The 23107-nt window shown below is 43.5% G+C and overlaps 1 protein-coding gene across 5 annotated transcripts in view; it reads left to right on the top strand.

Moving 5' to 3' along the window:
• The window catches only part of OSBPL5 (oxysterol binding protein like 5), a 176818-nt gene that overhangs the window by 90682 nt on the left and 63029 nt on the right, over positions 1 to 23107 (top strand). Inside the window, exon 1 of one of the 5 annotated variants that reach the window (XM_051804007.1) lies at positions 7803 to 8297. The exons of the other annotated variants lie outside the window; for them this stretch is intronic. The gene's annotated coding sequence lies outside the window, so the exon portion shown is untranslated. Of the gene's footprint in view, positions 1 to 7802; positions 8298 to 23107 lie in introns of those variants that run through there. 5 annotated transcript variants of the gene reach the window in all.

Raw genomic sequence — 23107 nt, 5'->3', positions numbered from 1 at the left:
AGCCAGCACATGTTTCACCATATGGAGTTCTTCAATCCAAACCTCCTGTTGTGCTCTGTAGTTGCCTGGAGCAGAGGAGGACACTTGGATGGGCGAGGAGCACCCTTGTCCTGCTTTCACTCTGCTTGGGAGTAGTGGGCTCTGAAAGAGGTCCCAGCAGCCTTTGCACCCAGTTTGCCTGGTTCTGTGACCTGTTTGCCCATGGCTTGCTGAACTCACTCAGCCGTGGCCTTTTTCTTCGAATACTCAACCTGGGGGAAGCTCTTGGAGCTGCCAGTCCTCCTCATCTCTATCCTTCTGGCAGCAGTTGGGTCGCTGGACTTTCGCCCATCTCTTTTTCCCCTGTTTGGCCCCAGTATGGGGCTGATCTTTGTAGGGCAGTGTTGCTCTGACAGCACAGCCCTGCTCGCTGCAAACTAACCCTGCTGCTGTAATTCCTCAAAACCGGGCCAGGTGCTGCAGAGGCTTCTGTGCCTGTGTGAGTGCTTGCGGGGTGTGTTGCTGGACTCAATACTTTCTGGCTTGGTTAAAGAGCTTTGCTGATTTTTGTGGGCATGAAACTGCATCTTGGTTCACAGTTCTGTGGTGTTTTTTACTTTTCAAAGATAAATTCTCCTGTTCTTCTCTGCAGCTTTGCAGTCTGCCTTCAAGAAAAAAAACTTCTCCTTGCAGCTTTTGTTTATTAAACTGAGGAAAAAGAACAACGCCCCAAACCCAAAGCACTGTCATTTATTGGCAGCATGGCAGTGATTCAGGCTAACTGTTGGCAAGCACAAATCCTGTCTCAACCTCATCATGTCATTTGGGAATATCATTACAATAGCGTTTCACCCAGCAGTATTTCCTCAGTGTCCTAGCCCTGGAAAACCTCCTGTTTACTGGACACTCACCAAGTTGTTAATGGAAAGTTTGGAAGCAGATGTGGCAAGATTTATAAACACATATTAGCTATCTTCTTGCTTCTTCCTGCATCATGGGACTTAATCACATATTTGGAAAAAGGTTTACATTTTCTCCTAAACTAGGGCTAAAAGCCCAGACCTACCCATACTTTCTAGCAGGCTTAATTTCCATAACTATGTTCCCAGAAATAGGCACAGAGTATGCAACAAAACTATTTCCAAGATTAGCCTGTTAACCAGAAACATCCTGAGAAGAGTAATTTGCCTAGAGGGATGGGTGGTGAACATATTCTTGCTGCTCTTAGTTTTCTCTCCCTTGCTGCCATTTGAGGCTTCTCTATTAGTTTCTAACAGCTTTTATTTTGAGATACTTTTCTGCCTAGCTGTTCTGGCTCATCTCTTTGACTCCTGGGATCCTGAGTTCTTTGAACTGCAAGACAAACTGGCTATAATTCACTCCCTTTTTTTTAAAAAAAGGTACCTTCAAGTGTCTGTATGTAAATCTCCAAAATGGTACCTCTCTAATCTGATCCTTTAGTACCTTGTATTTTTCACTTTTCTACCCTGTTACTGCAGTATTTTACTGCTCAGGTACAGTGGAGCCTCTGTGAAGGCAGGAAGATACAGCTCTTGTGAAAGTCATCTCTAGAGCAAAATAGCTTCACGTGCACTGATGGTGGTGGTGGCAGGGAAGTTCTGAGTTGTGTAATAGATGTTAATGCTACAAATCAGCCAAGTTCTGAATTTGTGTTCTTTCAGGGGCCTGCCTGCACAGAAAAGCCTGCAGTCACATTTTTCAGACCAGGTTATGGGATCGGTGCTGTTACTGAATCTGTTCTTCAGGAATGAAAGTGCCCTGATTTAGAAAGGTTACTTCCTTCACCTGAGCTGAATTGATGACAATGGCAGCATTGCTGGGAAAAAGTACCATCCCATCAAAGCTGTACTTTGCATAAAGCAGCGAGCATGGCTCAGTACTGTCAGTTATCCACTTCCTATGGCCCTGTTTGTTTGCAGACAGAAAAGAGTGATTTAGGCAAAAAACGCTCTTGAGCAAGTAGGACCATGAGCATAATAAAGGAGGATTGGTATCTCCAGCCTGCTCCCTCTGACCCGTGGCATCCTCCAAAGCAAAGCAGTGAAGGTTTCAGTGCACAGTAGAGATCCTTTGCCTAGGAACTCTCTCTCCCGGCTAGGGTCAGGGTAGGCAGCAGTGCCTCGCCATGTAGTGAGAGAATTTGTTTAAAAAATAGGTTTAATTTGCAAATAGCATGAGAAGGTGCAGCATGAAGCATATTGTAGGACTGTTTGAGAACAGTCTTACAGCTGTTTCAAATGAACAGGTTTTCCTTTGTCAAAATTCTGGATATAAAATAGTTTAATCTGCAGCTTACTAGAAATGAAGGGCTTGCCTGTGTCATTCCAAAACATGCAGTTGTGGAAATGAGCAGTTAATGGGGACTCTGGAAGCTCTGAGAAAGCATTGCCAGGCTTTCTTCCTCCAGAGTTCTTCCTCCATCTCCATCTAATTTTGCTTGATGAAAAAGCAGCACTATACAGCCCAGCATGGTTTTTTTTGTGTCAGTAGGTGCGTGGTTGCTCTCTGCAATCACAAAAAATGTAAAGCCCCAATCCCTTTCATGTCAATGACATTTCAAGAGGATTCCAGATCTAAAAAGAGAAAGAAAAATTTGTTGTTTCTTGTTTGTTTATTTGCTTTGGTTTGTTGGGTTTTTTTTAAACTAGAAATACACTGACTTGTACAGTCAGGGAAAGGCCTGGCAGGCTCAGCTGTGCTAAGCTGCCCTTGCCAGAGCCACTCGAGAAGACTGCATGGCAACTCCACACTGGGATGGCCAAAGGGTTCTGGGGCTGGGGGGCTGAGCAGGGATGTAGGAGGTCTCCAGCAATGCTTGTGTCCTGCTGCCTGGCCAGAAAAGGGTCAAGGGCTGCCCATCTGCTCTGTGATTCAGAGAGATTTGAAGGAAAAAGGTGTTCCTTTTCTTGCAGGAAATCAGAAGACACAAAGGGAGATGCCTTTCAGCTTTTGCTACTTCAGCTGTAGGAAGAAGCTCTGTTTTATGTTATTTGGGCATTGTCTTTGACCGAGTAAGAAATGCCCAGAGGAAAAGGACCAGTGTAGACTTTGAGGCAGGAGCATGCTGAGATTTCCCTAGACAAGTTAGCATACTTTTCCCATTTTATAGCGTCTTTGAAAGCAGCTTCACCACCAGACCTTAAATTTCTGTGTAGGAGTTGAACCTACTTGCATAATCCATGTGCCAGCTCGGTTGTTTTCTTGTTTTAAATTGATCAGGCCATTGATTTGTTGCAAGCATCAGAATTTGGAGGGATTTGAAGTGGGACAGTCTGTTCTGAGGTCTGGTTTTACACTGTTAATTTACCAACACAGAGCTGCATGTGCTACTTGGCCTTTTCTAACAGCACTTAATAGTGGTCTTTTTGACTGCTGTCCTTTTGTTTTTTTGAAGATCAAGATGTTTTGCCTGCTGTTCTAGGAAAGCAATGAGTTCAGCCAAACTTGTAAAGAAAATCACCTGATATAAGCCTGGGGACCCAGACGTGCTTTTCCATTTTCAGGAAGGAGGCTGTTACTTGGCAGAAATGTAGCATAAACAAAGAAAGAAACAGTAGGAATGTGATTACTAGGCACGTGGAAAATCACTTTCAAGCAAGTCTCTTTAAGATCAAGCAGTGTTAAGACTGATCCTGTTCACGCTGACCCCAGGCAAGTCACCACTGACCCAAGTCCAGCCAAGTGGTATGAGGTAGAAAGAGAGAAACCACATACCAGTTTTCAGAAACTGGTTTTGTTATGGCATTAATCCTGAACTAGGCTGTGTAAGGAAGAGGTAGGATGTCTTGGAAGGAGTTATAATGGCTTCCTTCTGGGAAGAAGTTTGATGATTTCCCATTGTTTTGCTGTGGCTGAGATGGCAGACATGTGCCATTGCTCACAAACAGTGCAGTGACAGTTCCCCTCTCTGGACTGCCATGACTTGCCTGGAGCCAGGGACTCTCATGGCTGCCAAGGGCAGACCACACTCTAAAACTATTTGCGAGGAGCCTCCACGTAGCTGTGATATTTAGTGGTTCGATACAGAGAAGGGGTTTGCTTAGAGCTGCCTCCTCATGTGCCCGTTCAAAAACTCCCTGCCCTGTCTCAGAGGCAATTGGCCAGGCACTGTTGGATTTGCTGGTGTTGCTGCTGATGCTGAACAGCCCGGGCAAGTGCTGGAAGACTGACTTATCTTTGTAGTGTTGGATGATGAAAGTGGTGAAATAGTGAACCAAGGGAAACATAAGGCTTGAGAGACCACCAGACCTTTCTCCTAGACAAAACTGTTCCTGGCACCTCCTTGTCTCATGTGCCCTGAAAAATCACCTGTATTTTCACAACTAGAATGGCCTCAGGCTGTCCTTCCTAGACAGGAACCTGCTTGCATCGATCCCCTCATCTCAGTGGAGACCTCAGACCCTTTGCAGTGCTAGTTGCTTGTGAGCCCTTTTCTTCAAATTCATCTCAATTTTTATTTTCAGGTCATAATACTCCACCACTGTCTGAAAGTGAGAGAAACACTCTCGCCTGAATGCTGGCTCCCAGACCCCAAATGCACTGAATGGATTTACAGTGCCCCTGCCCAAACCAACTCTGGTACATGCCGTAAAAAAATGTTACTTTCCACTCTTTTTTTCAATTACTGCCAGAATTTACTGCAGGATTTCTCTGCCTTCTTAAATGAGACTGGATGTTTTTTTGGCACGGTGTGCACCCTGCATGATTCCTACCCTGCTTTGTTACCCCAGGACACAGAGACACAGGACACAGAGACAGTGTCTCTGGGTGCCCTGGTTCTCCCAGCCCCTTGTGGGAGAGGGACTGTGGACCCCTGGCCTTGGCATCACTTCTTGCATGGTGCCTGACCAGGGTCTGTCACTTTGTCCAAGGTGGCGGTGTTAGAATCCCACTGGTGTTTGTGCTGCCTGACACATGAGCATTGCCTCCTATGAGAATTTCAATAGTTTCCTGCTGCTGCAGTGTCTCTGATAGCTGAAACAGCTGATCTAATAAAAGATCATGTCTCAGCAGGTGCTGCAGCTTCAGCAAACAATGGTCTCTGTGGTGTCGAAGATGGCGTTTATGCAAACATTTTAATCCTTGTTTGCACCATACTTTTAAGGGGAAATGCTGGATTCTTATTGTTACTATTATCACTTTCATCTAAATTTTCCATCATTCTGAATATCAGTTATTCATGAGAAATTAGTGCAACAAGTGGGAGTTCTTCCAAAGCTTTTTAGTCCATGTTGTTTTCAGTCACATGGTGCCAGATATCTTGGAGGAGTCTGATCTACGCAAACCCAGTCAAGTCTGCCCCAAGACCCCAATGCACACAGCATGGGTAACAAGCAAGAGGAGTTGGAAACCATGGTTCAGTTAGAAAACTATGATTGAATTGTTATCACGGAAACATGGTGGAATGAGTCACACAACTGGAATGGTGGTGTTATCACAGAAAGATGATGGAATGAATCACACAACTGGAACACAGTAACTGAGGGCTACGAGCTTTTCAGAAGAGATAGGTGGGGGTGTTGCACTCTAATGGATAGATTGTGAAGAACTGCTGCTGAGAAACAGCCACAAACAGGTTGAGCTTGTAGGTAAAAATCAAGGAGCAGACCAACAAAGGACACTTTATGGTGTCTACTACAGGTGTCTGACCAGGGGGAACCCATTGACAGGCCTCAGCTACAGGAAACGCTGCACTCACGAGCTCTCATCCTGGTGGGGGGTTTCAACCATCCAGATATTCTGCTGGGAAAACAATACAGAAGACTCCTAGAGTGCATCAAGGATAAATTCCAGGTCCAGGTGTTAGACAAACCAAACAGAGAAGAAGCTTTACTGGACCTGGTGCTCACCAGTACAGATGAGCTCATTACAGGGGTTAAAATTGGAGGCAACCTGGGCTGTAGCAACCATGCTTTAGTTGAGTTTGTGATCTCAATGATCTCTTTGCCTGGCAAAGAGCGAAGTCAGGACCCTGAATTTTAGAAGAGTGAACTTCCAGCTGTTTAAAAAATTAGTGGATGAGATCCCCTGGGAAACTGTCCTTAGCTGACCAGAGCTGGCAACTCTTTAAGGCCATTTTTCTTACAGCACATGAGCTCTCCCTCCCAATGTGTAAGAAATCAAGCAAGGCAGGCCAGAATATGGCAGGGCTGAGCAAGGACCTTCTCCTCAAGCTGAGGAGTAAGAAGAAAATGTAGTCAGTGGAAGCAGGGTCAGGTGACCAGGGGAGAGTACAGGGATACAGTTTGAATGTGTTGGGATGCCATCAAGAAAGGTAAGGCACAGATGAAACAGGAGTTGGCAAGAGATGTGAAGAAGATGTAACAAGAAGGGATTCTTTAAGCACATTGTTCAGAAGAGAAAGGCCAAAGAGAGTGTACCCTCCCCCCCCCAGTAAAGGAGAAGGGAGAGCTGGTATCAACAGATATGGGGACAGCTGAGGTGCTCAATGAGTTGTTCACCTCAGTCTGCACTGGCAGTCAGGCTTCCCACATCTCTCACCTGAACCCAAGACAGAGGTAAACCTGTTGGAGTGAGTCCAAAGGACCTCTGGTAGAGAAAACTGGAGTTGTTCAGCCTGCAGAAGATAATGCTTTGGGGAAACCTCATTGTGGCCTTTCAGTACTTAAAAGGTATTAGAAAAAAGCAGATGAACAACCTTTTACATGGGCAGACAGTGAGGGGACAAGGAAGAATGGTTTTGAATCAAAAGAGGAGAGATTTAGATTGGGTGTTAGAAAGAAACTCTTCACTGTGGGGGTGGTGAGGCACTGGAACAGGTTGCCCAGAGAAACTGTGGATACCCCATCCCTGGAAGAGTTCAAGACCAAGCTGGATGGGGCTTTGAGCAACCTGACCTACTAGTGGAAGGTGTCCCTGCCCTTGGCAGGGGGTTTGAAACAAGATGACCTTTAAGGTCCCTTCCAACCCAAGCCATTGTATGATTCTGATTCTATGAAATCACTGTAAAACTGTGTACAAAAAGATACAGACTGATACACTTGCAGTGGGCAACACCAGCAGATAAAGATTTTATTTGTAAAACTCTTCCTTCAGTGTGAGAGTGTGAGGGCCAGGGAAGAGCACATGGTGCAGAGAACAGCAGCAACACAAATAGCCTTGGGAGCAAGCTTTGGCCAAGGTGTGTGTTCTGTGCTTATCTCTTAATTTAGCAATATCGGCAAAACCCACTGAGGAAAAAATGTGGATATTTTCCAGATGCAGAGTGATGCAGGAAGAAGCAGGGCTGTAATTATGCATGCTTGCCTGCTGAAATATGTATACAATTGCTATGGGATACTGTAACTAGCAACATCTATTGGATTATTTTTAAAGCTAAAGCAGTAATACTGTGCTAGTGTGCCTGAAGTCTGTTTCTGTGCTTGGCAAACCTGCCTCTGCATGGCAGGTTTAGGTTCTGTGCAGTTTAGGAAATGCTGTTTTTACTGTGCTCAGTTACATCAGCTGAGAAATCTTTGTCAAACACATTTGTATCTGAGCCCCGTGGAGAGTTCACTGAGTGATTTTCACCACCACCAGCCCACTGTTGCAAGGATTTACTTTATTCCTTTCAGTTTAATTACAGAAAAGAGTGAACTGCTTGTTTTGGTTTAATTTCTTTTTTTTTTCCCCCTTTTGATTGCCCAGGGATTATGTGCCAAGAAGCCACTAAAAAGAAACAGAAAGAGTGCAAAGAGATTATGCATGACAGCAATAGAGTCTGTCACAAAGTTACAGATTATTTATTGCTGGTGTGCTTTGAATAAGTGACAGCAACTGTCTGTAATTTTCTCAGTGCTGCCCAGCTGCTTTGATCAGCAGTGAAACTGTTAACAGTGCTGACAATTAATTATTCTCGATGGGCATTGCAGCTTGAACTTCCCCTGCCAAACAGTGGCAGATCACACCCGTCAGGGCTATTGTTTAAGGCTTTCTTTGGACATATCGCTGGGTCGAATCACGCTGCGCTTCTTTTCAGGGTTTTCTTCCACAGTCACTGTGGTTGGAGAGTTGCTTCGGTTTTCTGAGGGAGAGCTGGGATGGTAGACAGCGCGCTGGCAGCGTGTGGGAGGTGTGTTTGATTGCCATGTGCCCCTGGAGCAGAGGCTGTGCGTGCGGGTGTCTTCTCCGGGTCCTGTGCTGATCTGCAGCTTGGAGGAGTGTAGAATCCAGGAGGGAATCAGAAAGCCTCCATGCATGTAGCAGGTGGTGAGGACCTGGGGAAGGGATGGTGGCTCTGAATGCAGGTGTTGTGGTGGAGAGGAGAGTGATTGCCGTCTGAGACAGCAAACACTGCGGTGAGTATCTTTTTCTTCTTCCCCGAGTCACAGCCTTCCTACTTTCTTATAACTCTTTAAAACCCTCCCTTTGTGTAGGGTCTTCCTTTTTTTTTTGCCTTTCAGTCTCTCCTTTTTTACCTACCCTCCTCTTCTCCCCTCACCTCTTATTCCTCTCCTTTCTGTCTGCTTTCTTTGTTTCCATCCCTGTGCCTCTGAGGCTGGACGCAGTCTCATGCAATTGCAGTGGGTTCTTTGAACATTTGTAGCCTTATGCTTTAGGAACTGTTGACTGGCAGGAATCTCTAATGGATTTAAGACTACCTGAACACCCTATTTGCATTTCTGCATGTCTGCTCAAAAACACACCAGCATTCAGCTCCCTGGAGGCTTGAATTCTGATAGAAGCAGCTGTGGCAGTGGCATCTTGTGATTTGCTTCATCAGTTGACATTTTCAGGAATTTGGATTGATATAACAAGGTTGGCCATTTTACTGCCCTCTGCTGCTGAACAACTTGGGTAACTTCTCACCTACCTAAAGGCTTTATTAGTGAGAACCCAGATAAATGTGTACTTCCTCATTACGTCGCTCTTGTTGTTATTCTTATCCAACGGCGTATATTGATTTATGGTATATTTAGTCAGCTAAACCCCTGATCATCCCAATTCTGCTCTATGTCTAGATTGCATGTAGGATTAGGAGTTTTAGTAGTGTTTTGAAGATGAGGAGCAAATCCTCTACAAAATTAGGTCTTGCCTATGTAAACAAGTTGCACTACTTTTTAATTACTGTTCTGTAACATTGATATAACCCTTCCCTAGTGTGAATTCAGCTATGCCAGTATGGGCATGCTTATACCAGTGTAGCTTGTTCGCTGTGGGAAAGAAGAACCAGCTATTCCAGTATAAAGCACTTTTATTTGGCTCTGATTACATCCATGCTTTTGTTGTATCGGCAGAAATATACCACCAGATAATACTTGTAATTTAACATGGGTGCACTGGTACAAAAATCACGTATGGAACAAGTCTTGGTCTGCAGACTGCCTCAAAAGCTCCCTGACAAGCAAGTGTTGAATATGCCATGTATTTATAATTTTGTCTTTGTGACTGGAGGTACAGTGAAAAGACTTAGTGTTACTTCTGTTATGTCACAGTTAAACTAAGAACTGGTCAGTGTGTTGGGTATAAAGTCATGACTGTGAGTCATGTGAATCATGGTTGTTAATTTTTAAATAAAGTATGCAAGGCTTTATTCAGTTTCAGACTGGTTGCTGATCTTTGTTTTTATTTGCAGCAAGTTGGCAATGTGAGAGAGCCGTGGCAGAGATGCAAATTCCAGTAATGCTTACTTGGAAATGCATTTGAGCTGGCAGGGAAATACAGAGGTGTTCCAGAAACATTGCAAATCTGGGTCCTGAAAAGCCTCTTGCATCAGTGAAATGTGAGTGCCTGGTGGGTGTCAAACACTTATCTGTGGTCATCTACCTCAGTCATTGGCAGGGCAGGGCAGTCTAGAGACCAATGGGCAACAGATACAGAGTGAAACTTTGAAAAATTCCAATCCGATACTATAATCCCAAATATCATAGTTTACTGATGGGGTGTTCCCAGTACTGCTGCTAATCTAGATGATCAATATGTGCCTTGTAGCAAGAAATGAGTACAGAAGACTCTTGGTGTTTGCAGGCAAAGGGGGAATACATTTGGTATGGGAAACTTTATATTCAGAGAACTGGAGATAGGCAGTGCCACCAACAGACTAGGGTCTTCTGGAGAACTGTCTTGATTGCACATGACTGATGACAGGTGTCTGGAAACGTGGGACCTAACTAAAACTTCTAGGTTCTCTTTTACCACAGAGTAAATAAATGGATGTGATCCTTTTCTTCTGCAAATAAGAGGTTATTTTAAGGCAGGTGATGGTGAGGTGAAGGAGTCTATGAGGAGGAGAAAGTGGTGCCATTAGGGGACTGCAAAGCTTTACTGGAAGGAACATGGTTTGTTGTGCTGCTTGTTGGCACAATTACCTTGCCAGGTTGCTGAGAGAAATAAATTTTCACAGAACCTAATAGTTTCCTCCTATGAGTTCGTGTCACCTTTGTCTCATTTAATTCCCACCCTTTTTTACTGTGAGTGCCATTTCCATGCTGCGTTTCTCAACTTCATTACTTCCAGACTGAGCACTGCTTCGGAAACAGCTTTCCGAACTGCAAGTGGCTTGTTTTGCAGAGGAGGGTGGAAATCTTCTTCGATGTTTTTTCCCTGAGCTCACTGACTCCCCCTGACTCCAATGATGGGATGGTGGCAGCAGTGAGTCCCATGAGGGAGCTAGGACTCTTGCCTGCAGGGTGGGGCTGCAGCTGGATGGTTCTGGGGCTGTCAGGGTGGCATAGGCAGGCAGCAGTTGGTAAAACTGGTATATGGTCATCAAAAGCAAGGAGCTAACCTTGGACAAATCTGCAGCTGGGCCATAACTCAGCCTCGTGTCCAACTTGCCCTGGTCTTTGCTGGTTCTTTCTAGGAGGAATGTGATCTGTGGTAGTCCTTTTGCTGGTTTAGATTACTTGTCTCCCTGAGCTGGCTCACAGGTTTTGTCTGTTCTGTTTGCATTGGGTGGGAGTTGCAGGCTGTCAACAGCAGAACTTTCATCTTAAAGAGTCCAGCAACATTGGTAGTCTTGGAAGGAGTGGCAGAGGCATCAGACAGGTCCTTGCCTGCAGTTCTTGGCAGCATGGTTTGCAGTCAGGACAGTTTATGTGACATTGACAGACAGAGGCAGTATCGGCTTGCTCCACTCCCACAGGAGTCTGCAGAGTCCTTTGGTGAGCAGTTTTGAACAGCTTCTCTATATTTGTCTCATCACCTCCACTTTTAACCAGATAGGAAATTGTTTGTTATGAAACACAAAATTGTCCTTACAAGCAACTGCATCATTGGTGTCTGAGGTGATGCGTTGTGAGCTGCACAGGAGAGAAGTTGTTAATATCTGTGTTTATACACCTCTCTAAAGATGAAGAGATGACTGCAGTGGAAGATTAGTTTTGCTGCGAAAGACACTGAATGAGCTGACCTGATCAAGGGGAAGACATAATGTTATGCTCTTTAGTTTTCTCTGCTTCACTCAGACATTACCTGCTGTGGTCTGTCACTGCTTAGCAAGAGCTGCCTGAGAGTGATAGAAACCCAGTATGCTTTTTCAGGTAGGGACAATTATTTATTATGTATCTGTACAGCTCCTAACACTTTCGGTTGCTGTGCCTTCTGATTGCTGATGGTTGAGCAATAGTATTTGTTACTGGCAGTAGATAGTAGCAGCCTGTGTTTATGCCCTGTAGGGGAATTTGGTATGTGTGCACAGCTATAGGATGTTAAAGATTTTGTACTTTTTAGAGGCACCACAAGGTCTGTACAGACCATCTAGCCTTCTGCCATTTTAAGTGCCTCCTTACTTCATTTCAGAGATATTTGTTTATTATTTCCCTTGTTGCCCTCCCAAACTTTTCAGATCTTTTCCATCTAGGCTGTTGTGTTTATAAACTGTTCTGTGTTTGGAGCTTGTAGGCAGCAACCACTTTGAAGCCTGCTTTTGTAATATAGACCAAAGAGTTGCCAGAAAGCACCATGGGCTCTCGCTGTCCTCTGCCCCTTCTTTACAGCATTGCAGGCCTCTCTTCGACCAGCTGGATGCTCAGCCCTGCACTCACCACTTTCAATCAGCATCACCCTGCTAAGGAGGCCACAAAACTTCCCTGACTTACATAGCCTGAGGAGCTGAGGCAGCACAGATATTTCCATTTGTTTTGGTTCGTTTCTATTGAGAAGTCATAGCATGGCAACTCCAACTCCTATTGTGTGAGACCCACCCTATCACTTTTTTCCTGGTGTGGAAAAGAAGAGCTGGTCAGCCTTGAGAGGGGCTCAAGCCTAGCCTCATAAAAACTGTCTGTCACCTTTTAGCCTTTCTCCTTGTCACTTCCTTTCCATAGTAGAGATAATGGGAGTGTTTCCTGCTAACTCCTGTCTCTCTGTGATAAATTGCTGTGGTCTTTATTGGAAAGCATTGTATAGCTGCTCTTAGCACTGAGATAAAGAAAATGCTGTGAATGGCTGCATTGTGTTTGGCTTCCTTTCAGTCAGGGCCAGTCTGGACACTGAGGACTTGATCTTCCTTCTGGGCCGGGCCTCAGGTTGTGTTTGTGTGGGAGGCAGGGATTTCTGTTCGTTTAAAGCCACATTTATTCTTATGACATGCTGAAGATCAGTGTGATCCATAAATCTATAGATGGGGGTCTGCAGGTGCCCCTTGTTCTCCACATCCTCCTTTGACCTCTCCTTCCCTTGTGGCAGTGCTGGAGCTGGCATGGATATCCTTGCATTGGTGTTGTGCTGCGTGATTGGTGCTTCCCATACCCTCCCCAGCTGGGAGCTCCCAGCTGTCCAGGCAGGGGTGATTTTGACCCCTCCTTGTATTTCCAGTTGCCAGTCCTTGTAGCAAGGAGGGATTATAACCTAGCAATACTGTTTTGTTTCAGTTCGAGGTTTTTTTGCTTAGATCTTTCCATTCAGTCCCAAAAAAAAGCTGGTGTCAATATAGGTTAGCTTTAAAGTGAGGAGAAGAGTTCTCTTCTTGAATTCCACAGTTTTCAGATTTCTTGTCTTTTGTCAAGAGCTGTATTCTTAGGTTTGCTGCCCACAAGACCAGGAGCCTGGATTCTCCAGGGCTGTAGATTATGGCTGATAAATCACACAGTTTCAGTCTAGTTTATGCCCAGCATACTGCACCTGGTAGTGGGACAGTACAAGTAACAGAGTAGTCACAGGAAAAATATGGGGATAATTTTAGTTGAACAGGTATAAGGAGATCAGAAAAGACAAATAAGCTGTTAAATTTGTATGATGTGAGTGTGCTCATTCACACCCAAATATGCCTAAAACTCCCTCTGGCAGAATCAAAGGAAAGCCACAGTGCAAAGAATTTATCCTGTCTCCTTGTTTTCACTGTCATGGATAAACTGGGAGAGAAGGAAGGACTGAGGTAGGCACAGAAAGGATTGTGGCTTGAGAACTGAGGCTGACAGTGGGTTTCATTGTGTGTGCTGCATCAGCCTTTGCATGGTGTGAGTCCTTTGGGCTTATTTAACATAGCATAACCCCACCCTGAATGCTCTTTGTGGGTTGTCTAGTTTCCCTTCTCCCACAGAGTTTTTTAATTAAAAATCTAGGCCCAAAATAACTGCAGTACCATCTTTTAACTATTGTTGAAGGAAGAGCTGGATGCTCTCATCTCTGAGAAACAGTGAGGTTTATGCAAAAGTAAACAGTGTATTTACTTCCTGTAGAATTTTGGGGAGAGTGGCTGTGTCAGAGGAAGTATAGGTGGATGCTAAATTTAAACCACTGTACAGCAGGTCTCTTTATACTACAGAGCCCAAAAATCTGACAAGCTAAACAGGGGCATATAAGGATCTCTTCAAAAATAGATACACTTCCTTAAAATTTATTTGGTCATGTTTATTCAGCTCTCCTTATGAAGGTTCCTGAGATTTACAGATCCTGTCTGAATCTGATAGCAGAAACAAGAAAGTAGAGGAGTGGAAAAATCAGCATGATTGGAGCCCCATGGGATACGGTCATTTCTCCATTGCTTAGCTGTTCTTCAAAAGCAGATGAGCCAGGTTGGCTAAAATTTGGTAGGCTTAGGGTCAGAGCTGTTGGGTGGAAATACAGTTTGTGCTTCTGTAAGATTTCAAAGAAGAAATATACTTCTAAGCTAAAATTCTTGGCATTTATGATTGTCCATTTCATTCTTTGTGAGCGTTTGTTTGGGACAGTGGATGCTTATGGCATAATCTGGAACTGAATCTTTGTGACATTGAACAGGACTTGTTTTCTGTCTTGTAAGATGGTTTGTAAACATCCTTTCCTGCCATTACCTTTGCCTTACTGCTGTGTCATAGTTCCCTTCTGAGCCTGAGTCTGGAAATGGCTCAACAGGACTTGAGACAGAAGTTGATTTTGGTTTACTTTGTTACAAAGGGGCAATATTTCACAAACAAGGGAATAATGTCAGGAGGACACTATCAGGCATGAAAGCAGGTCTTAAAATTAGCTTGGTATTTCCTAGTAATTGTGTGGTGGGAGTGTAGCCCCAAGGCACAATCTTTTCTAGATTTAATTGTATAAAGCCAGAGGTGGACATCATAGAAAGCCATCAGCGAGGCTTGCAGTTGTTTGGGTTGTTTTTAAATGTCATTAAAGCTTGAAGTAGATTCTTCCATTTAAAGGGAATATGATCTAATTATGTGATTTAGATAGCAGTATGATGCTGTAATGATGCTCTTTAATATGTTCTTTTTAAAAGAAAAATATCAAGGCAAGAATTGACCTTGAAAATGTGGCCTGCTTGCAAATGATGTAACTACATGCCTGTCCAAAGCAATGTGTTCTTGTCAGGCTTTAAGTCTCCGCTAGCTTTAGCTAAAGCAACTAAGTTAACATCTTGTTTATGTTTCCATATACTTGATACTGTATTTCACTCAATGCCCTGGGATTATCCCAAATCCTGTCAGCCCCTGCAAAGAGCCACCTCCTTGGAGCTCTCCTGCAGGCAGTGGGCAATAGCAGGTGCCGTGCGGGACTGGGCTCCCTCTTCCCAAGGCCCATCATGGTGACTCCATCAGGGTGACCCTTACCACAGCCTGGGGTCTCTCACCCCTAAGGTACCTCTAGAAAACATGGTCTGTTAAAAAGCTGTTCTCTTAGGTAGTCAGCTCCAGTTTAGAAGGATTGTATGGGAGGTCATCAGGGGATATTACTTACAGCACACACAAAAACTTCAGGGCATGGGGGGATGTGGGATAGCTGTTCCCAAGCAACAAATACTGTGTGAGTTATGGATAATTACTGGAAAGCTCGATGTGCCAAAGGTGGATGTGGTTTACCATTATGCAATTCATTAATACTGTTCATGGGACTCAGATACTTGCTCCCTGAAATGCCCCGGCTTGGAGACACAGTGTTCAGAGGGGGCCTTCGATGAACACTGTCACTGGTAGATGAGCTACTGGTATTCATAACTGCAATAGAAAGGAAGCAGGGCACTTCAAATCTGCCTTTCAGATGGAGATTTTTTTGAATAATATGTCCAGTGTTTTCACCTTTGGGCCTAATATTGTTTTTATGGAAATTCATAACTGAGTACTTATTTCCTTAACCAGCACAAAGCTTTCAACACTGTCTTTTAGTGCCTAAACTCATACTTTGTCTCTGTGCCTGAACCTGACTCCCATGGAAGTCAAAGGGAGTGTTGCCTTTTGGCTTGGACATGCGCTGCCAAACCGCTGTGTGCTTCCCAGAGACTGTGCCCACACTTCAGCACAAGCAGCAGGGATTCAGGGGTCATCTGTATTGCAAGGCTTATATCTGCTTACCTGAACACTTGAACAAGCTTGAACAAGTAGCAGGCGCCAGCATGGATTTTGGAATGATCTGGCCATCTGGTGCTTGCTTGATTTCTCAGATACAATTTCTAGCCTGCCTTGCATGTCTTCCCTGTAGCCCATGCTGCTAGCCCTACTCCAGCTACCTAGCTCAAAGGTAATTTGTGTATATGTGCTGTGTGCCCAAGTTAGACTTATACCTTAATTTTGATGTAACTAAATCTCCGAGGCCACTTGAATCCACTGCCAAGAAGCACCTGTGACAGCCATGTGAATGCTTGTGTCATCTGTATGAAACTTTAAGTTAAAGACCTATATAAATATTTCTAGATGAAAAGAAATTTACAGGCAGAGATCTGGGTTTGTTTCCAAGTGGATCATTACTCGAATTTCTTGGCTAGTTTGTTACAAAAACTGCACCAGGAGATGAGTTGTGATTGAGGATGGCACATTTCTTCTTACACATTGCACACGTGCTTAGATGTACCTAATGTTCTGGTGGGGAGTCTTCACTAATCTGAGTTTTGACATAGTTTTCCTGCTTAAAAAGAATGCTGATAAGAGAGATCAGTAACAAATAATGGTAAACTTTGAATAAAAATTCAGTAAGATGGACAGGGTGTTTGATGTATGCCTAACAGGTGTGATTTACCTCTTCAGCTGAATATATTAGAACATGAGATTAAATGACTGAAGAGGATTCAAAGCAAGTACCTTACCTTCTTGCATAGATAGATCCTACAATAAAATACCTTTGCATGAGCTATCTTCAACAGAGGTGCCTTCAGAAATCGGGGTTTAAAGGAGATTATGCAAAGTATAATTTACTGAAAATAAAGCGAGGGTCCAAGAAAAAAGATTTGCAGGAAAGGTGCTTGCTTCTGTTTTTCATTGGGTGCTGGGGACTTCCTCATCCTTCTGGTAGTACAGGTTAGACCTTCAGTTCTGCATGCACCTGCCATTACCAGAGAAATAATTAATGTTGATGTACTAGTTGTAATTACAGCAAGTGAGGTATGATCTATGCAGTTAGCAAGGGGAAAGACTAGTGAAATGCTAAGTCAGGAGAAGCTCCTCAGTGCTAGTGGGAAATTTAATATGCTTTGTTAAATTAATAGCCTTAGAATAACAATCAATTTACAGTTTAAAGGGCAGAGGAGGTGGATGTAAAAATCATTAAGCATTCATTTCAGTGACCCACTCAATATTCTTAGTTGGAAGAAATCACTAGCATAATGTTTACAGAGTAAATTGCAACGTTTTAAGACAAAAAACTCCACATGAGGATTGTGTATGTAATGCTTATTGCAGTACTCATTTCTAAGCCATAAGGTTGCATTGATCCCTCTTCCAAACACAACATGGCTTTAGTGATGGGCTGGTGTTTGCTCACAGATGTTTATCCAAACCAGAGATGATTCTGAAGAGAGGGTTTTCCTGCACGTCAAATATAAAGGTTTTGACCTTTGTGACCCTACCTTGAAATTTATTTGTTCTGAGTTAGGTAGGGTTCCCCAAAAGGAATAATCTGGGATATTTTTTTCTTATTGTAGGCATTCAGGGCCTGGTTTTGCCTGTAGTTGTTCTGTTTGTGGTCTTTGTACATAATGCTCACTGTAGAGAGAGATTAGTCATAAGAAGATTATGCAGCTAAGTGCTCCTGGCATGCCTAAAGCTAGAAATGTTCTGGTGTATACAAAGGAAACATTAAATCAAGACATCTTACAGAGAATTAAGGGAGGAAATAGTTCTGTCTCCTGATTACTACGCAAGTTTCACTGCCCGGTGCAGGAAAAGTCAGGGAGGGAGGCAGAAGGTGATAGAAAGAGGTTGTTCTTCTGTTCTCAGAGAAAGCAAGGGCAGATTGCTGAGGGTGGCTGTGGTAGGCAACTTCCACAAAAACAGCACAAGGGGGCCAGCTTTAAGGACTCTTCAGGACATGTGAGCTTCGAGTTAGATTGTAGGGACGAACTAGCCATACTCCTGAGCTTGCCAAAGCAGCTGAGAGAAATCCTTCCTGTTGCATGTGATCTTAACAAAGCCGGTTCCTTTGTTGCAGATGGGTGTCTTCAGCAACCCACATTACTTGATTTTCCAGCCTGGACTGATCATCAAGCTGAGTAGTATGGCATGCAGCAGAGGGTATGGCAATCCTTAAAACTGGAGCACTCTTGCAGTACCAGCATTTCAGTGTATTCGTCTGGAATGCGTAGGGGACTGGGAGAGTAGGGCACCATGGAGCTGCTGGGGCTGGTTTGGGATCCAGCAGAGTGTGACATGGTCCAGGAGGAACATATTAGGGACCACCACTGGTGAGGAAAGGTCCCCTTACCAGCACCACTGAGTATCGCTGACCCTAAATAATTCTGGAGGATAACTGACACCTACTCCATTGCTTCAGGTTCCAACTAACAGCACAAAAGCCCAAAATATTAAGTGTCAGCTGTAATATATGTGTTTTGCCATTTCTCCAACAAGCAAACATGAATTAGGTAGAGAAAAACATTGCCTGCACAGCCACTTTTCATTGTATCAGGTTTTATTTAACTGCTAGTGGGAGTTGGTCATCCAATTATCTATCTTATTAATAGGCATTTTTGGGAATAGCTTTCAGAAACAGATTTCACAGACTTCCTGAATTGGTTGTGGTTCTTCAGCTGTTGTAAATCACCAGCACATCACTGAACTAATAATTTACCCTCTTTGAGGATTTGAGCTGCTGTTTTTCCTTATGAATACTTAGAACTGTAATCGCTAGAAATGTATCTGCTAACAATTTTCCTTCTGATTTCATTCATGAAATTTTTACCTCCTCAGGGTTAATTGGATCAGGAAATGTCAGTATCTTTAGATTTAATTTTCTCTATTGATGCAGGTTTTGGAGTGAATGACTTCTGTGAATACATAATATGGTTTAATTTAATTTCTGTGAAATACTTAGTGACCAGAAAAAGAGAGGGTTTTTTTGAAACAAGATTTGAATAAATTAAGAGTCCCTCCTAACTAGCACAGCCTTCTTGACTATACAACCCCGCTAATTAACTATTTATAGAGAAGTACATATTTCCAATCTATTTTAAAGTGCTGAAAATGAGAGTAAGCAAACTAACCTACCCCCCAGTTTGCAGAGGGTAGGGACAACATAGTATCTTCACAGTGTTTATCTGGGTGGTAATTATATATCAGGAACTTTGAAAATTTAAAGAAGAAGCCAGGAAAATTCCATCCCCAGAAGCTTCAAGCCCAATGCTAAAAGCTGCCATTATCTTCCCAGCAAGCACAAAAGGCCCAGAATGCAGAGCAGCTGGGTGAAAGGCATCTCTGCACCAGCACTGATCATCTGTAAGTGTATTAGTTGCTGCCCTCACCCAAAATGGGTCCAGTGCCAGAGGAGGAGAGCGCTGACAGTTCCCGTTTGCTTTAATGGCAGCCACGAGGTTTGCTGATAAAGAACTTTTACTCTTGCCCCATTCATCTTTGTTGGCTGTTCCTGAAGGTGCCTGGGAGTGAAAGTCTCATTGGGCTATTGCACCGGGTTAAGTTCACCACTTTCATTTGTCCTGTGTTTCGTGGCGGTTTGACATAGGCTTCTCATCTGCTGTATATTTTGTTTTGAAAAGATAAAGTGGCCTCAAAGACAGGGTTAGTAAGAAGTTTATTTCCTGCTGCTGAGTTATTTATTCCTTTTTAAGCTCTGGTGAACAGCCCACATTTAATAGCCCATTACTGCTTACTAAGGTTACCACAAAAGAGGCAATCCTGAGAAGTAATGTGCTTGGTGGCTCTGTCCTTACTCTCTGTATTACCTTTCCTTCATTTTTATGATCAAGACCACAGAGTAGAAGGCCAGAAATGACCTGAGCTGCAAACTTCAGGGTGCTTTAATCTGTCAAGACTAACAACCAGGTAAATTCGTAAGAGAGAGAGTGAAGGCTCTTCATTACGAAGTTAGCTTCCTAAAAGAACTTGTGAATTCTCCATCTCATCTGCTGGATTTGGAGGGAATGTAGAAGCAGTAGGTGAAATTGCTTGCCTTGTGTTACATAAGTGGTTTGGCGACAGAATGGCAATTTTTGGCCTTCTGGAGTTCTGGCCCAATTTTGATTTTTACTTTCTCTCTATTCCCTGAGCCTCTGCAGAACTGGTTTCTGTGAAGCATCTCCCATATCCTGAAGCAACCTCCAAAATACTGATTTAGAAGAAAATTTGGGTTTCAGAACAACAATGTTATCTTCAAATCAGCCATGAAAGATTTGAAGATCAAAATCACTCATGTCTAGAAGCCTATCTTCTACAGTTGCTTATTTCTTATCAGATATTTCATTGACACTGAACTTTTGTATGTTTTCTAGATAATTACACTTTAATGATATGAAAGTAGATTTAGTACAAGGCAATATTCTTGAAACCCTTCACACCCTCCTATCTCACACAGGTGATTCTGGGCAGAGGCTGGATTATTTAGGTGTCTTAACGCTGAACACACCTCCCACCTTCCTGTTACATCCTTTTGGAAAATTGCCCCTGGCATGTACTGTTCATCATCCCCTACAGCTCTCACAAGCTTTATGTTATTTGAAGCCAGCTTGGGCAGTCAGACCTTTATGGACAGATAAAACAAGTAGCTCTCAGAGTAATTGAGTTAATGAGGCCTCAATCTCTTATGGATTTGTGGTTTACGTTGGATTCACTGATGTTTGGTAATAGCTGAGTTCATAGTATTGCCCTTCTGTCAGAAGACAACTACAGTTTCCCTCCTTTCTTTAGCCATTGATCTTTTAAGATGCAACTTTTAAGAAACTAATATTTTCTGGTTTTCCAATGCCTGTTAGAGTTCATTGACTTTTACAAATATTACAAGAGGCATTGGGAGGGAGCATAAATCAGGGTAGATACAGATGCGGATCCACACAGACATGTCTTTTGGAAACCAAACCAAGTATTTCAGATGTATTATAGAATCTTAGTAGTGTGATCTACATTTTCTCTTAACAAGGAAAAAAGTGATCTGATGTATTTAAAAAATGAAAATACAAAAGAAAGTCCATTTCTGTGATTTTGTGCTACATTTTTTACTGTGTAATGAGGTGAAATCTTGTAAGCTGAGTCTGTCCATCTCAGCCTTTTCTGAAAAAATATAATGGTAATATAAGATGGTGCAGAGTCAGGGAATGAACTGCAAGCCAACAATTATTCTCTTTTACCCAAAATAAAGGCAAAGTAATTTGAACTGTGAGCATACCATATAGCACATGGAATTAAAGGCTCTGCTGCTCTTAGCTTCCAGTTGGAGGGAAGGTCTTGCTAATATGGATGGCATAAGAGGCTGTCTGGATGAGGGTCAAATGTTGGAAGGATCAGTGCCTGTGGACTGGAGCAATTCAATGTTAGATATCTTGGAAAAGCAGGCCGGAATATTGGTGGCACAGTGTGTGGCGTGGTTTGTGTGTGTGACTGACAGACAGACACATTGCTGCTGCTTCTCGTGGAGCTTCGGTCACTGAGGGTCTTCTGCCAAAAGGCACCCAGTTAAGAGGAACTTACCCAAATTGATCTGTGTGGTCAAAAAGAGATGAGTTGCTGCCACAAGTTTGTATTAAGATATATAAGAGAAGAGACAGCAAATTACAGACCTGGGGAAAATCTTTTTCCTTTGTTATTGTCCAGTGGTGGTTCCCAGTTGAACAAGGCATACAGAATTCTTGCCGTCAAGCCCGTGGCTTAAATAACTGTGGGAATGAGAGAGCATCAGTACAGGAATTCTGACAATTATCCTGTGGTTAAATGGTGTGAAATAATAAGTCAAGGAAATGTTAGAGTATTGGTCTCTCTGCATAGTGAATATAGCAACAGTTGAAAGGAATTGTGTCCTGGTGTGTCTGACCCAGTACACAGCCTGCTCTTGCTCTGGAGGGATTTTGCCACCGACATCAGTGCTGGCTGGCAGTTCTCCACTGACATGGCTTGTGGTATTGCTGAGACAAAATGATGATGGACACAGCTTTTCTGTTACCCTGGCAGGGCATAAGAGCTGATGGATGGATGTTTTATGTTTGTAACCTGTTCCCCAGCCTGCTTTTCACAGGATGGGCCTTGGCTTTCTGAATGCCTTCCTGCACATTAGCACAGCCTTGCCAGGTTGTGTCTTTTTGGAGAAAGTATCCCACTCATCTGCTTTTGTTCTGAGCCACTTACCAGCAGTTCTAGAGGTAGAGAGTTGAGACTGCCTTTTTGGGAACAAGGACAAAAAATAACTCACTGTTAGCATTCCAAACCCAGCTATTTAGACCTGGATTATTTTTAAATATTTTGCATTCAGACACATGACTAGCTGTATTTTCCTCCTCTCTCTTTTCTTTTTTTAAAGTTAGCTTTAATTTTGCATCTTCTCTCCGCCCAGCTGTATGCAGCCAAGAGCTTCTGAGCAAATAAAGGTTTATTTACATTGCCAAATTAGCTGTGTTACCTGCTGCCTCAGAGATGCTGTTGGCCGCAATGGGAACCCGAGGACGTTTTGAGCCTGGATATATGTTTGTAGGGCAGTTTTCTGGGCAGTTGAATTGACAGGAGGCAGGGCAGCAGTGAGTGGAAAGCTGCAGCCACCTCGTTTCACCCTGCTGTCATCACATGTCATCATGTAAGGCACCAGGGGAAGGCTCAGTCCGTGGCAGCCCTGTCCAGTGTGCATGTCTTGGCGCTCAAGTGCAAAGCCTTTCACCAGGAGCTGTGTGAAGGGGTTACAGTGAAATGCTGCTGCTGAGTGGGTACTGTCTTACAGCCACTTCACAGACGGGGCCATGATAACAGATAGGGCTTTTGGAGAATGTGATGTCCTGCTCTCTGGAACTGCACTGTGACTGGGCAGCTTTGTCTTCTTTGCTTTACCAGTAGCCTAAAAGAGATGGGAAAACTTGGAGACACTTTTCAGGAAATGTGTACTATCCTAAAGAGTTTTTCTTACCTCAGCGATTGTCCCCCAGAGAAGCAGCAGACCTTGTGGTGTGTGATGCCCACCCCGAGGCTGGGTTAACACTTTTTACTGCTATCCAGAGTCCTTCCTCTGGCTGCACATGGTGAGAGAATAAAGCTTGTAACTTGGGGAGGAGACAGTCATAATATCTGCTTGTAAAGGGTAAGAAAGAACTGCTTGTTGGATGGGTATAAAAGAAACCTTTAATTCCAGCCAGGATAGTCTAATGCTTTAGCCAAGTGGTGGTAAAGAGCAAAGTACCACCAGGCTCTTGTATGGGAATGCAGGGGGGGCTTCTGGGGAGACAAATGCTGGTCTTTACCCTCACAGAGCAGCAATGGTTATCTTATTGATCACACTGCGAGACTGATCTAAATGGCATTTTAAAGGAAACTGAAATTATTTATATGTGCTATAA

The sequence above is a fragment of the Manacus candei genome, unplaced genomic scaffold, assembly GCF_025592945.1.
Source record: "Manacus candei isolate 608988 ecotype Guabito, Panama unplaced genomic scaffold, ASM2559294v1 h1tg000060l, whole genome shotgun sequence".
NCBI lineage: Eukaryota > Metazoa > Chordata > Aves > Passeriformes > Pipridae > Manacus > Manacus candei.
The sequence above is the reverse complement of the archived record's forward strand: the minus strand, read 5'-3'. Positions and strand labels throughout refer to the sequence as shown.